Genomic DNA, 16,221 nt, shown 5'->3' on the forward strand with positions numbered 1-16,221 from the left:
TTTAATTGCTCACCAGCACGTTATAATATCCCAAATGGGCATAGGTTTGCCCGAACGATGACCCTTTCTCTAGAAAGTTGCCCACAATATACCCGCTCATCATGAAAGACGAAAGAACATCTCTCTAGGCAATGCCCCCCTCTTTATATTTTACCTCGCATTTCCTCTCGGCGTGCACATACTCCGAGCCAATACCTTATTGTTTCTTTTTGAAGAGAATCGAATCTACCGAGGAAGAGTGAAAAGGGCCGTAAGCCGAAGGCAGTAGATTGCAAAGGTTGAAAAGCTCCGAAACCTCACGTGCAGGCCTCGCGTTTCTGGATGAAAGGCATATATTCTCCCCTCCGCGCCTTTATTATTATTCGCGATTCTTATTCCACCCTGTAATGTTGCATGAAGACAAAAACGCAAATTAGAGCATTTTCTAGGATTGAATTCTTCGATCGAAGTTATTATTCAACGGCCACTCAAATGGTGGTCCGTTAAGACTAACTTTTCCATGCAAGTATGCGACAACTCTACATTCAAAAAAAACATGCAACCAGCCAAATAGCTCACCCGGAGTAAATCAGAGTATTCCAGCAATGCACGAATCCCAATTTATCAGCTCGTTCAACGCTCCAATTCTAGCAGTCCTCTAAATCTAAGGTTGAGATCCAAGCATTAAAGTATTCACAGACTGCGGAGCAAGTAAAGCCTACGGCAAAACCCGTGCAGCTTTTATCCCAAAACGTCCCTAGCTAAAAATACCGTGTATTTAGATACACAACCTCAGCACCTAGACTTTCTTCTCATAATCATTATGAACAGCGCACAGTCTAACAAGCATTAACCCCGTAGGTGTCAGACTGTCAGCCAACAAAAAGAATACTAGTTGAGGTAGTGACTAACATCAGCAATACATAGACAATCTTAACTATGCTTTACTTGTTTCGCAGTAACAACAAGAAGGAAAAAAGAAAAAAGAAAACTAGAGTGTAAGGCTACAATCTCATGTCGGGTGCAAGAAACTTTGAAAAATGCTAGTTTTAAAAACCTTCAAATGGCTATTCTTTGGTGCTTCATTATAATAAGTAATATGTGGAAGCTTCCCGTACCATACACAATTGGGATTCGCAGAATTCACACAGGTACCAAAAACTTCACAATTTTAAGCCAACGAGAGCATATTTTCCCCTCCTAACTGACAAAAATAAATAAATATATATCAACAAAAAAAAAAGCAAGTGACATGGTAGTTACCATGCATGTGACTCTAAATGTTGATCGAAGTCAAGACACCAAGGAGCACAAAGTATATGCGACCCCTGTAGCGGTCAGCCTCTTGTCGCCTCAACCGATGGCAATGATCAAAAAGGCAACGGAGATATACAAAAGAAAAGCTGAGTACAGGGCCAAGGCTTTCTATGAGGAGGACACAGCAATGCTCATTAAAGGTTATGCAGCCCAGGAACTCCATGACCATGTTACCAACACCACCATCATCTTGATGATGACGTTGAATTCCCAGCAAACAGATTAGAGCTCCAACGACAAGAGGAAACAGGCAATATCCCAGAAGACTGATACTCTGGAAGAAAATGATGTGCGCACCCTGTAACAAAACAGTGGTGGGGTAATTAGATGTCTGCAGACAAATAGAATTTAATAATAAAAGAGATGCTTACCAGCAGCAAAACATTCAATGTCAGAATTACGGCACCAGCTGCAGGCACTGCAAATGCGACAGCAAACACCTCAGACTGGGGTTATCAAAGACGAGATTCTAAGTTGTAAGCAAATGCTATATATGATATATCATACAGACCTTAACATATGGTAAGTGAACTTAGAAGCAACTCTTCATTTTGACACCATAAATGGGAAAGCATATAACCATTACTTCATCAAGCTGTATCTAAATTTTTACCATAAGAAAGCATAAAAGTCTACATATTCCACCTCTTGTCTGGTTAATTACATGGCATGCAAGAAAGAGGTCACCTGAAGCTGGCTTCAACCACTACAGCAACCTTGTCAACTTCATTTTATTGATAAAGAGATAGGAAAAATAATTACTGCAAATAAAAAATAATTACTGCGAATTCTCTTAAAATGCTCCCATGGATCTATATAGCGTAAAATGTAGTAGGGTGTAACCCCTACCTGCACACAGCTAAAGGCATGCCCTGCCCCTACCACCTGCTTCACTTGGAGCACCACGATCACTATCCTGTCTGCAACCTTGTTACCTGCTCCATGACAGCCCTTTATACTCCAAACTACCAAGCTCATCACATTCAATCATTTGGCCAGAATTTCCTTCTTAAAGGGAAACAGATAGAAAATGGATACCAAGAGAATGATCAAAAGTGGCAAACAAAAAAATGATCCAAGACCAAAGGAAGTACCGGTGTAGGCATGCAGACAGAAGGGAAAGGAAGGAAACAGAGTTTGGAAAGGAGGTATAAAAAGATATACGAGCATGAGAATGATCATGAAACTAGAACGAAGGGACTAATGCAGCTAACATCAGCATGCAGAGTAAACAAATGGAAAGTTGGTGTATTCTCCCCTGATCCTACCAAAATGGCCCATTTCTTGCAAATGCTTTTGCCACAATGGCAGACCAGTACTTGCTGCTCTTCATATGACCTTTTTAAAAACTATAAGCAATTATGCAACTCGTATCGCAGAGCCAGGAAACAGGTTTCTCACTCCAACAAGAGTTTCTCAGAAAACCAAATTGGGAAACTAATTCAAAGCACATTTTGTGCAGCATGGAATTGAGTTTCCTCTCATAATATCCCCAGACCATAGTTTTTCCCATCATATCACATAAAGATGACCAGATGAGATCACTTGGGAAATGTATCAGGATCGAATTGAACAATGTTTTATAGTTACCACAAGACGTGCAATCAGATGAGATCATGTGGGAAACTCAAGGCAAACAAACCTTGTTCATGAATGCAGCCAATCCAATTTGATTCAATAGGGGGATTAAGGCATGCAAACAAGGGGATCCTAACATAAAGAGAAAAAAGAAAGCTTCTTTATAAAAAAGTGGGATGGGACCCTCTCCAGACCCAACTTAGATGGAAGAGGCCCTGTCTTTTGACTCAACCATCCGTTATTGGCACAATGGCCATGATTGGATGAAATCCATAACAACACATTAGGTAGAATGCTTATGGACCCCATTCAATCATGGTCATCATGCCAATCATGGATGGCCATGACCGGAAGACAGGCCCTCTCTAATCCAAGTCGGGACTGGAAAGGATCTGGATCCTAAAAAGTTACCTACTTGATATACAATTTCAGCAATGCTCCTTGGCACTGAATCTTCTTTGGTGCCATTGAGAAATTACATATTAATTATGTTTTTTTTTTTTTACTTTATTACTAGTTCCTCCATTCTTTCTCTTTGATATATTTGTTATACACCCACACAAAAAGATATATGTATATGTATACGTAACTACTTGTTTCCTGCATTCAAACATTATCTTAAGCAGTTTTTCCTTCTTCCCATCTTCATATTGTTTCCCAAAGTTCTAAGTCCCAGCAGGACTGGGGACGTCCCATCTGTCATGCCCTATTCCTATGAGAAAATGAGACTGGAACGGGTCAAGACTCCAAAACTCATCCATATAGGAAAAGAAGTAGAAAAAAAAAATGAAAGAAAGAACGGAAACATGAAGAAAAGGAAAAGCAAAAAGAAAGAAGAAAAGGCAGAAACAAAAGGAAGGGAGAAGAAAATGAATGAAATGAAGGAAAGAAGGAAGAAAAGAAAGAGAAAAAAGAAAAAAAAAGGGAAAGAAAGAAAAAGCAAAGAGAAGCATAAGAAAAAGAACAAAGAAAAAAAAGAAAGAAAGAAAGGTAAGGAAAAAGGAAGAAAGAAACGAAAGAAGACAGAAAGAATGAATGAATGAAAGAGAGAAAGGGGAGAGAGGTGGAGGGTACCTACCGGACTCATCAAGACTACCACCAGGACAAGGCAAGAGAATGAGGCATTCTCATTCCATAGAGAAACCGGAACACCCCCATGCCCCCTGATATAAAACCTTACTGTTTCCTACATCCATTTCCCCTCATAGCAACTATGACTTGTATACAACAATTTTCTAATATTTTTCTAACCAGAAGCACAAGTTCACTATCAACATAAGTTGCACATCAAAAGAATCCCATAAAAAGTAACTGGCACTTTACAGCTGTTATAGACATGACTTCATGAATTGTACACAGAGAAAAAAAAATTAATAAAAATTAGATGAAAAGTGCAATTGAACAGTTGAACAATATTCTTCTGAATCACTAGCAGAAACAATGAGAATAGGTAGAATAAAAAGAACTGTTAAGTGAAGGCATGCTGTGTGGCTATGAAGAAAGGATGCCTGACATACAGGATTACAGTCAAGAGTACCAATGTAAACTTAAAAAATATGAACTACTGTTGTGAATAAGAAGGCTATTTGGCTAATGCTAATTGTACCGATTAAAAATTAAACAAGCATATGTTTAAAGATAACTAATGCAGAGCATGTTTGAGTGCACCATATTGTTGACTTCTCTTTTGATATTGAAATATTAAGAGGATTATAAAACAAACCCCCTTTAATTAGAAGCATACCCTTTGTGACTGATAGAGCAATGTTTATGAAAAGAAGCAAAGACAGCATAGCCTGCAGGAGTGTCTCCATAAGCTTCGACTGATATTCATGACAGAATAGTGGACAAATTTGCTTGCATGACTGTGGACAGAACATCAGAATCAGTGCTAAAAGTAGAGAACTGCATTGTAGCCTTCCAAAGATACTAATTTTTGTGAGACTTTCAGGTTACTAGATGCATTGGACACAATCAAGCAATTAACACTTACCAACTAATTGTCTCAATAGATTTTCATGAGCGGGTGGACATAGACCAACAAACAATTATCCAATCTAATGTGGGACCATAATGGCAAACCTCATTATGACATATACAAGTCATCTGCCACAATGATCATCTACATGATAGATTGCCAATGACAAGTAACCACCATTATATATGAACTATCTAACAGCATTACATATTCCTGAATGGATGTCACCTTACTTCATGCTCAATTCATCATGCTGCAGATTGTGAATAAAAAGCAGAACTCTTGCAGAAAGGTTAATTAGAGGAGACAACGACCCAGCTGAGAAGATAATTGGTCATTGATGATAAGAGTTGGTGGTTGTGAATCAAAGTTATAGCAGTAGTATCCCGATGGTGATCAGAAATTCAAACATCATTCAGATGCATGCATAATAAATTTCGAGAAGAGGAAAAAAAAGTGAATTGGGAGCATCTTGGAACCATCCTCCCTTGATTTTTAATTCCCTATTGTCCCGATATGCTTGATCTAAGCCCATGTAGCCAACTCAGTTCTATTTTATTGACCTGCCTAGGCCCATGAAAAAACCCACTGAGTTACTAAATGGTCAGACCAACTCCAAGATAGTTGGAATGACAAATTCTAGTGATTAACATCAAGGCTCGCCTAACTGATACTAGGAGCCATACGGATAGGCAACCAGAACGGTATGGGATGGGGACAACCTCTAAATCTTTTTTGAGTTTTTTTGAACTAAAGTTGGCAAATAGTTTGCCAACTTACCATAGCAAGCTGGCAAACCATTTCCTAACTCCAATTTGAAAAATGGAGAAATAGGGATCCCTGTTTCGAGATGAAACGACGGCCGCAAGGGTGGAGGGGGTGGGGGTGGGGTTCCAAGCCCTCTCTTCCTCTTTCCGAGTGGTGGAAGAGTCTCTTTCAGCCTCTCCCTCTCCCTCTCCCTCCCTCCGTCTTTTCCTCTCTCTCCTTCCCTTGCCTGATTTCTCACATCAAGAGACAAAACCATGCCGGTTCACCCTTGGTATAATTCGATACACTCAAAACCAGGCAATTTGTGGTGGTACGGTGTACACTGATTAACATCATTTAAATGCTCGCACTCTTCAACATATAAAAGGTAACAAGAAGATTCCACCAATGCAAGGTTGACAAAAGCAAAAGAAACCCTTAAGATGACAAGACCCTCATATTGCCCAAGACACTAGACGCCAAAAAGCACTCGCCTGAAGAAAGCACATGCTAATCTATAAAAAATTTAACAATTGCACTAGAAAAAAATACAATTTGTATTTGGAAATAATGCAAACATCATAAGATTACTTATTCAGATTTCAACATCTTAAATCATGATAATTTTGAGCATTTGATGTCATGTTTCATATCTTACAGCACATAACATCAAAGCACCACTTGCCATAATGCATTTTAAACAAAAGTCAGCACAACTAAACCACTAGACGTCTTAAAATAACTTTAAAGTTCCAACATAACAGCAAAATACCACTTCCTAAAACATGTTTCATGGTTCTAAAAAACACATACCACAAAACACTGAACCATTGAATATCCTAGAACAACCCTTAATTTACAAGGGCTCCAAAAGACCAAAATTAGTATCAAAATCAAGCCAAAAAAGCTCTGATAGAATGGGTGAAACAGGACAGGAAGGAGAGTGTTAGACATTGGAGAGGCACTTGCCCAAAATGCATATTGCTTTGCCCCAAGCACTTGCCTAGGTGTCATGTTAGTAAACCTGCCCTGGCTGGGGATTAGTTGAGACACTAAAGGATTTCTGCACCTCGTTGGCACGCACAGCAAAGTGCCTAGAGCACCTTTGACAGGACTGGTGCCATTGCCTTATCTCTGATGATTACCAACTTACTGAAGCTTTACATAAAGCTCAACATTTCCTGGAAAAAAAATTGTAAAAGCATAGAACACTCCAAGGTGCATAGAATACTCCAAGGCAAAAAACTCAAGATGATTCTATGAAAATTTTCACCCTTCCAATTACCTTACTCACTATCAAGAAATTGGCCGACACTAGCAAAGGGCCCAGCTCCTTTTCCTTAAGGTCAAAACCGATGATGTGGTTACCTCTCAAGTTCATCTTCACAAAGCCCCCAATCAAAAACCCAAGGTTTCAGATTTAACAAAACTAGTAAAGGGAACCTGCTGGGAGGAAAACTTTCCTGTTAACATGTGTTCGAGTTCTGAAAGTGAGTCCTCAAGATATACAGCCTAATAACTAAGGAAAAGTACAATGAGAAAAGCAAAGAAAATAAGATATTCCACAACAAAATAACCTTATAATCCAACCTCTAAAAGCGGAACTAACTAGAAAAGATTACTTAAAGCAAAGAATTAATCTCGCACCAAAGATGGCATCATTCATCTTCTTAAAACCCTTCCTCAAGGTTGTAGAAGCACCTAAGCAAACTATGACATTTTAGATGTTCAACTCATTTCAACGAGGGCATTAAAAACTACCAACTTGTGATTCTTGTTTCCCTTGCCATTGATTGTCAGTGTATAAAAGAACTAAGAGCACACCCAAAAGGAAAATTGCATCTTCTTTTGTCCTTGGGCCGTTGCTCAAGATTATCAATCACTTAAGCAGCTGATTTTATTGAGATGGCCTACTCATTTCAACAAGGAGGACATCAATGATAGTGAGTCAACTTGTCCAAGACAAATATTTTAAGAACTAAAGCTAGGAAAGGGGACCAAAAGGTATGGCTACTTGAATGAAAGACACCAAAAACCAGATTTACCTTTCCAAGAATGTATATGAAAACCAAACTCTTTTCATGTAAAGTTCAAAAGATCAGGAATCAAGACCAATACCAATAACCATGGGGAATTAACATCATACTAAATCAATAAAAAACTGAAGCCAATCAAGGAGAAAGAACAAGATGCCTGAAATTTCCTTAATAAGCTAGAATGGAAAAGAAAGATATAAACTACAGAGCAAAAGAGGAAAAAAAAAAAAACAAGAATAGCTAATGCCGATATCAGTCAAACCTAAAAAGAGGGGATTTAACATCAATAAAAACTTAAGCGGTCAAGGAGAAAGTGCAAGATGCAGCAATTTCCTTAAAAAGGTATCATAGAAAAGCAAGATACAAACTACAGAGTGAAAGATAGAGAACGCAGGAACAGGTAATGTCCATATAATTCAGACCTAAGGAGAATGACATCCTCATAGCTTTGATGTACAGCAAACCGCACAATGCATCTTCAAGCATCCTGGAAATCTTAACACTTATTATTCCAAAACATCAATTTTTTATACTATTTGTTGACGAGAAGGCGAAATGCTGAAACTTTTTAACTTCTTTAAACCTCTCACCACCTGTTCCACACTAACAAGTAACAACCAATCCTTCACCTTGCCAAAAGAACAATTAAGAAACTTCAAAACTAGTCAGGTATGGGCTGGGTTAGGCAATTGTCAACTTGAATCAAATTTATTTATTAAGAAGGCAAATCCACATCCAAGCCATCTTGCATAACCTGCTTAATAAACATATCCATGTTAAATGGATTTTAAATGGGTTGAACAAGTTTTAAATGGTGGGTTGTAGTTACATCCATCTGATTTAATTATTAAACAGGTTGAAACAGGTTAGATGGGTTAGGAAACTAAACCCAAACCTAACCCATTTAATAAATGGGTTAATTTAGGTTCACCTATTTACGAAATTATACCATACCTGAACAAACTTACTCATATTGATTGCAAGTCACTTTGCCAAGGTGGGTTATACATTGTCACCACTATTCAAACCCAATACGATACCTTCCTTGCGAAGTCACAAAGATGTTACTTTTCATGTTTTGTCCTCCTAAAGATAAATTACACATAAGTTAACTTTGTTCTCTCCTCAGTACAAGTTTTTCCCATCTTAGCATGCCTTCTGAAGGTTGTTCCAAGCATATGCATGCAAGCTCATGTGATTTGCCAAGCAAAACCTAGTTGGGCTAAGAATGATCTTCGTGTTTCTAAGCATCAAGCTCAAAGGCAAACTTTTATGGTATGAAATTTTGGGTTTGCTAGGCAATCCTTGGTGTCTTTGTAATGAAGATAAAACTAGAAAACTTCAATTCTTACATGATGGACACTATTGCCACAGATCTCCGGCGAGTTGGTCGGCTGTGAGCCAAAATGTAACATCTGAGTGCTTGGAGTTGACTACGCACCCGCATACGTGAGGTATTGTCCGCTTTGGCTCATGACCATCTTTAGGCTTCAGTGGGCTTTGGTCATTTAAAGCCTCACGGTTTTGTCTTTCAAAGGACGCCTAACGTGAGAGATGGTTCCAATCCATATAAGGCATACTCCATTTTGACTCATAACCAATATGGGACTAAAGATGCCCCTTCCACTACCACAACATAGTCCCCCAGTCAAAGGGAGTATGTGCGTGTGGGCATGAACCTTTATCCCACAGACAACGCCAATGTTGTGGTCAAAGGTTAAAAGATCGAATAGCTTGGATGGTTGGGTTGACTCTGCATCCGCATACGTGAGGTAATATCCGTTTTGGCTCATGACCATCTTTAGACTTCAGTGGGCCTTAAGACTTCAGTGGGCTTTGATCATTTAGAGCCTCACAATTTTACCCTTTAAAAGATGCCTCATGTGGGAAAGAAGTTTTTAATCCATATAAGCCATACTCTCTCTTGACTTATAACCGATGTGGGACTAAAGATGCCCTTTCCACTACCATAACAGACACCATTACCTATTTTCTCTTCATCTAACACTTCTCAAGCTCCTCTCTCTGAAAACCATCAATGACATTAATGTGCAACCCCTCTATCCAAACATTCAAGATACTCAACCACCTGTAGTAATTTATTATCTTTTATAAACCTTGTTTTCTCCTATCTTATATAAAAAAAATCTTTCTCCTCTCATTTGCCATTTTGTAAAATAAGTTGGCATATAAATCCCTGCCCAACAATCAAACCATTCTTATATAAAATCTCCAAACCAATTCTTCACCCTTTCTTCTCCTACTTATAACATACTCCAAATTTCACTAACCGCTATCAGATTCCCATCTCCTATCTGCATCAGAGGCACATATCTGTGCTAACATTTGATTTGCTTAAATTTTAATCAAGCTCTCAAATGCCTCTTTTCTTCAAATTTTCAGACTTCCTTGACCAAATTTAAAAAATTCTCTAAAATGATATTTCAGTAGATTCCATCTCCTTCATGTAACTACGCCCTTAATCCAAGTCTCTAACTTAGGATGCACCAAGCACATGCATCCAAGAAAGAAAAGTTGACAGCCTCAATTCTGTACCAAGAAATTAAAAAGAAGAAAAAAATGATCAGATCTGGGCCTACCCAGTCTCATCGAATGATCAAAGTGAACCATCAGAGAAACAATTTCATTATCACTCTTCCTTAGTTTCTTTACCTCCTATAATAGAAAATAGAACTTTCAACCAACCATGTCAGAGACCATCCCTTCCTTGAAAAAGCCAACCCTATCAGAAACCAAATTCACATCCAAGAACCGCCAGTTTTGCACATAAACCTTCATTAAACAGTTTTGATATCCTAATATCATCATTCTTTTACCAACCTTTTCCCTTGATCATTATTCAAGATATACTATTTCACCAAGACTGAAGCTTAGAAACCTTATTGTTACGAGTGGTAATATCAAATGAAAGCAGCGCTGCATTCGTCCAAGATCTAGGCAAGACAAATGCGATGAGGGGAACGAATCAAGAGACCAATTTGCAAACCCTGATTAATATTCCATTTCTCTTTTAACATATGGATACATTCGACGAGGGCCCTTGTGTTCTTCCAAGATCCTAAGAACAAATATGAAATAGCTGGAAACCATCAGGAAAGAAAACTATAATAATCTGGCGCTTCATAGTACCTTTCTCACCGTGGCCGACCATGATAGAATGAGCCCAAGAAATACGATGAAGAAGGGTTCGGGACCATGATAGAATCCCAGTTAGGGTTCGGGAGCACCAGCAGCTTCAGATCGGTCACGATCCGTCTGAGATCCCTCTTGACGGTGTCCCAGACGGGCTCCGTCAGCGTGTTGGGTGGTGGTCCGAATCCATCGGCGGCGATGCCCTGGCCAGAGGATCCGCAAGCGGAGGACGGGACCCCGGAAGGCCGCGGGGGAGCCGGCAGCGGCTTCCTGTTGGATGAGGGCAGCGGGGAAAGACCGGAGGGGACAAAGGGGAAGGAAGAGACAGGGATGGGGACACGAGGAGAGCTGGGGGGCCGGGGGGGAGGACGGCGGCTGGGCCGGACTGGACGCTGGCGTTGTTGAGGTTCTGGATCTCGTGGATGTCCGACTGGGAGGAGTGTTGGGATGGGGCGGCGCCTCCATGGGACATCTCGACGTCGGTGGGCGGGCTAGATTGGCGGGGGAGGAAATATGAATTCGAGGGGAGAAAGGACATCAAGAACAAGAGAGGGAAGGGGAAGAAGCGCTCAGAGAGAGCGCCATGGGAAGGGGAAGAAGCGCTTCAGAGAGAGCGCCGGCTAGAGACGGGCCGGTCCGTCCCCACCCGTTTCTAAACAGATCGGGACGAGCTGACCTGGTGGATAGAAAAAACTCCAACTCGATTCGATTCATTATGGATCATAAATTAAATAAATTAATTTATCAAAATTAAAAAAAATATAAATAATAATATAAATTAAATTTTATATTTAATTTAAATTTAAATTAACCTATCAAAATCTCAAGTCTCAATTTTTAGAGCCATAAAATAAAATTATCAAATTTAAATTAAATATTTAATATAATTCAAATTTATAAATTTTAAATTAATTTAAAAATAAATTAAAATCTCAAAAAATTATCTTCCATATTATTATTGTAGTCCTTATCATTCAATTCTTCATTTTTTTTTTCTTCTTCATCAATTATCTCTTTAATAATATTAGAATCATTTTTTGAAATATATATATATATAAATAAAAAAAGATGGATCAGTCCGCTCTGATCCATCTCGACCCGTCGATCCAAACAGGACGGATCATTTGACCCGCTTTTAAACCGATTGCTAAAATATAAATCCAATCCATCCTATTTACATAGCGAGGTGGGCCAACCCGATGGATCCAATTCAAATTGACAACTCTAGTCATGACGCTCGAGTCATATTTGCTGCTTTATATAAATAGACCCCTTCCATTTTAAAATGTAGACATGAAATATTTTCGCTTGGTGCTTCGCTAATTTTTGTTCTACAAAAATTTTGTTTCCTAGTTTAGAGCATCTTTGGAAAATTCAGCGATGGGGCTGAATTTTCTATAGAAATTAAGGAGATCTTGCTATAAAAAAAAAAAAAACTACCTAGCACTTTTTTCTTTTTTTTTTTAAGCTCGTGCTAGTCTTGGCCTAAACTTCATAAATGAGTTTCTTGTATTGTAGGATTTAAAAAAAAAAAATTTGTTTGGATGGTTGAACCTAAAATTTTATGAAATTCATGATTCAAGCATAAAAATAATGGATTATAAGCAGATCAGATCATTTATTTATAAGTATCTAGAATCACTTTTTGAATGATTATTTTTTTCTCTCTATAGGATCTGGATCAGCCCACTCAAAAATGATCCTAAATACTTATAAATATAGAATTTAACCTACTTATAATCGAATATTTTTTATGATTGGGCCATGAATCTCATAAAATTTTGGGCTTAACCATCCAAATAGACCTTTATAGAGATTTTTTTTCCTCAAGATTTGAGTTGGAAAAAAAGATAAAGTTGATAGGCATTATTTAAATAAGTTGTGTAATCTATCATACAACAAGAAATCTAGTCCAATTTTATTGGATTTCCCAAATACATCACAATAGTTAGATTTTTCAAAACCTTCCTTATTTTATTGAGCTATTTTAAGATAAACCTTTGATGCATCAAATATAATGAGATAATGTGATAGTAGCAAAAAAAATATAAAAGTTAAAATAAATACTAAAAAAAATTTTTTTTTCTCAAGATACCCTAAAAAGAGTTGTTCTACATATAAATTATATTCGTGCTTGATTATCTCGAGTAATGTATGTGGCTCTACATTGTCACCATTTTTTTAATTAGTAAGGTATTATTTTTTATGTAAATAAATAATTAATTGTTATCTTTTATTTCTTCTAGAATGATTTATGATTAGAAAATAATTTAAACCAACATGATAGTTAATAAATACTTAGGGCACTAGTTATGCATAGATGAAAACCTTGAGCCTACAAATGTTATTTTGGTGATTAAATTGTCAATCAACCCCAGCATGCATGGCAACAAAGTTATGAATTATATCAATCTACTTATGCCATGTGACAAAAAAAAATTTGTGCATGCATAACGAGAGCCTTGATGCATTTTTTTACCTCTATAGTAATTATCAAGTTATTAAATCAACAATCACCATGTGCTTGCTCAAATGGTATCAATTCTTGGCTTCTTGCTACCTGGACAAGGGGATAAAGGTTTGATTTTATAAGAAGCAAACCTAAAATGTTGGGGTAAGTACAAGATTAACGGCGGGGCTTAGCCCTTTCTAATCTCAAAAAGAAATTGGATTAATAATTCCATTTTAAAAACATAAATTTCTATTTTGTGGATATTGAAAAGTGTGTACCTAATAAAAAGTTTGAGTTAATCTATCACCATGATTGAATAATAATACTAAAACATGTTTCCAACTCTTTCTTATTTATGGATATTTACTACACTTATTAATATTGCAACAAATAGATAAACTAAATCAATTGATTATGCCATACTTGCATTATCAAAGATACTCTTATGGAGATTGGGTTTTCTCTAGATCAAGTCATATCAAATTCAATCCCCCGAGATTGGTTTTGAACTACATGTCACCATGTGATGTGGAAGTATAAGATATTTGTCCAAATATTTAAGCCACCAAATCATTGTATGGAATCTTCTATGACATTTGCTACATGAGTTGGCATAACTACTGATGTTGCTTCTTATTTTTTGCAATGCATACTCTAACCTAAGAACTATTTACAAAAGAAATAGGTTTGAAAACAAAATGAAAAGAGTAAATTATCCGACTCATCTAATATTAGAAATAAATTATACTTACATTCAGTAGTTTTGAAAAACAACTAATGCTTAACTCTTGAGATTTTTTTTAATTCAATATTTTAACTCATATTTAATAGAACATAAATCAAACCATTAATCTTGAAATGGGATCCAAATGCTATATTTAAAAAAATAAAAATGATCAAAATAATCTTAAGTAATATAACAACAAACCAAAGACATAAGAAAACGTTAGTATCCCCTTCCCCACTTAATGATAATTTCAGTTTTTCATATGAGATAAATGGTTTCACTAACGTCATTAAGTTAACTAAGTATAAGTATTGATTTTCCAAACAATTGGATACAAGTGTAATAAATATAAATTTCAAGGTTTTTTTTTTTTTGTAACTTACCCAAATTAAAATCTATCCAAATACTTCTTAGGCCTACCAAGAACAAAAGAAAAAAATGCATAGCATTATTGGAAGTAGGGACCAAAAGCATGTTTGCAAGTTGTAGATTTGTTGAAGATTTCCTACAAATTAGATTTGATAGCTGATAAAAACAAAAGTACCGAAGTGGGTAGAGTTTGAAAGCACGCACCAATGCATCATAACGTAGAAATAGACTATGATAAACGAATAACATACGCTCCTATTTTCCTCAAAAAAGTGAAAAAAATAATACTTCCGATGAAGCAAACCTAACCCAGATTGCAGCCTCCGCATCACCTTTCTCATTTAACCCTCCAAAACTCAAGTTTGGGACCAGCGTGCACGTGCATGTGAATGAGTGCACATACGGAAAAAAAAAAAAAAAAAAAAAGGGTATTTGCATATTTTTGGTTGTATCGGCTACTCATGAGTATGGCCTTAACGAATTGGATTGCTTCAATTTGATCAGATTAACGTTGGATCAGAAAAGCTTGACGGGTCCACTCACATCCTGGTTGCTGATTATTCTGAGTTGGTTTGTGATTTAATTGCCAAATAGATATCAGGGGATACCCATGAACTTTATATTTAATTTATTTTTTTCATTTTTTATCTTTCTATGCTGCAAGTTGAAGAAGTTGCCAATAACTCCAAAGTTATATTTGATTTGTGATTGAAATCAAAATTAAAATAAAATAAAATATGAATCAAAATATTTATATTTTTTAATATATTTAGTTTGTGATTAAAATAGAGTGGCCTATTGAGATATTTTTTAGAATCAATTAAATAAAAAGAATGTTTTAAAAAAATTAATTTTTAAGTCAATCGAGTGGAATAAGATTTGAATATGAGGAAGCAAACTAAGATTGAGTTTCACTATACTGTGGCATTTTCATTTCCTCCTGAAATATAAATGAGAAAGGACTCTCTCCGGTCAAACAACTAGATTTAAAGTCACACAATCTCATTCCATTCCAAAGCGCAACTCTCCCTTAACCAAATTTGTCCTAAAAACAATTAAAAATAAGATGATCTCTCCTCTAACTAAAGATTGCTCGCTGGATCAACAAGGGAACACTATAGTCAAAGCAAGAGCAGGCAAGTAGAAATCAGCAGTTCTTTTGCTAGGTAACGGGAATATCAATTGTTGACATGGCTTTTCCAATTTTATAAGAAACAAAATATTTATTAAATTAACTCCACCAGTAACCAAAAAACAATAGTCTCCATCAAAAAAAAAAAAGGAAAAGCAAAAAATTGTTCGACTTTTATGTTATTTAAAATTTTTATATATTGTTGAGGTCAACTCTCTCATCGTCTGTCATCGAAAATGAGCATCTGCAAAATGAAATCCACACTGATCGGAGTTGTCTCCGACAGAGATCCTCCGATGCTTAAATCAGAGAGAGAGACTGGACAACAGTAGAATGAATGAGAACGGTAACAAAACTCAGCACGAAAAATGGCTTACCGAAACTTATTGCCTTACCCCCTTTTTATAGAGTAGATCATCGTAACTGTCGAATATGGTCCCGCATTTAGCGGCGTAGAATCACAGGACGGTAATCTCGTAGTGGGTTATTAATCTCCATGGATTATGCCGTGATATCAGTAGAGTAACCGTCCGTGACGATTAAGATATATTTGAATGAGTCGGTCGATTGTGCGTCGGGAGTCGGTTGTTGGTTAGTAACTCTGAAATACCAATGGCCGAAGTAGTTTATTGTCTGTAGAGTTCAAACATCGGCCGCCTACCGATCTTGATTCGGTGAGGGGTGTTCGGTTGGTCAGTCGAGAGTAGCGTCGGTCTGTCGAGTTAATAATCGCTTTCAGGATCGTCTTTGTTT

At 37.0% G+C, this 16,221-nt stretch overlaps 1 pseudogene; it reads right to left on the bottom strand.

Annotated features, from left to right (window-relative positions):
- Positions 1-1,332: 1,332 nt before the first annotated feature.
- LOC105039622 (protein YIP4b-like) lies at positions 1,333-11,469 on the bottom strand (annotated as a pseudogene).
- Between the last annotated feature and the right edge of the window lie 4,752 nt (positions 11,470-16,221).

This window comes from Elaeis guineensis, chromosome 1 (genome assembly GCF_000442705.2).
Source record: "Elaeis guineensis isolate ETL-2024a chromosome 1, EG11, whole genome shotgun sequence".
Lineage (NCBI taxonomy): Eukaryota > Viridiplantae > Streptophyta > Magnoliopsida > Arecales > Arecaceae > Elaeis > Elaeis guineensis.